This window comes from Sinocyclocheilus rhinocerous, unplaced genomic scaffold (genome assembly GCF_001515625.1).
Source record: "Sinocyclocheilus rhinocerous isolate Xijiao unplaced genomic scaffold, SAMN03320098_v1.1 scaffold2921, whole genome shotgun sequence".
Classification (NCBI taxonomy): Eukaryota; Metazoa; Chordata; class Actinopteri; order Cypriniformes; family Cyprinidae; genus Sinocyclocheilus; species Sinocyclocheilus rhinocerous.
Genome location: NW_015655581.1, coordinates 380358 through 381007, shown reverse-complemented (window position 1 = coordinate 381007; position 650 = coordinate 380358).

Genomic DNA, 650 nt, shown 5'->3' with positions numbered 1-650 from the left:
TGGTTAACTCTTAACTTTTATAAAGAATATCTCTTTGGAATTGAGACTTTAGTCTTTGCAACTTTTTCACTTCAAAGGGAACATGAGGGTTTACCGACGCCAACAACCTCTCAACCCATCCGCTTCTGTGGAGACCGACTCAATCTCTCAAACAGCATTAACAATACCGGGATGTCCGAAAGAAAGAGCCTGTGATGAAATATCCATCAGCGTATGAGGAAAACTACCATCATCACTCCTGACAGAGTTTGAGTTGTGTTTCTTCCTGGAGTCCGTCTGTCAAAGGTCATTCATCTCCTTCTGAACGTCTCCTTCCGGTCTCTGGAGACTTTGTTTACTGCTACCATGGAAACGCTTGGTGGATGAGGTCAGAAGGTCACATTGACATCTTCAATGGCTCCTGCTGGTCATATGGAAGGCTCTTTAAACTCTTGTTTATGGAACTCTTTATATATATATATATATAGACGTATATAGCACATTCTGGCCGTGTAATTTTACCGTGTTAAGACAACGAATTTGAACGAGTCCCTCAGTGCACATTCTGGCCGTGTTTGAATGTGTAATATTTTTAAAGCATTATTATTATTATATTTAACGAATATTATATATATATATATATATATATATATATATATGATCATTTTTTT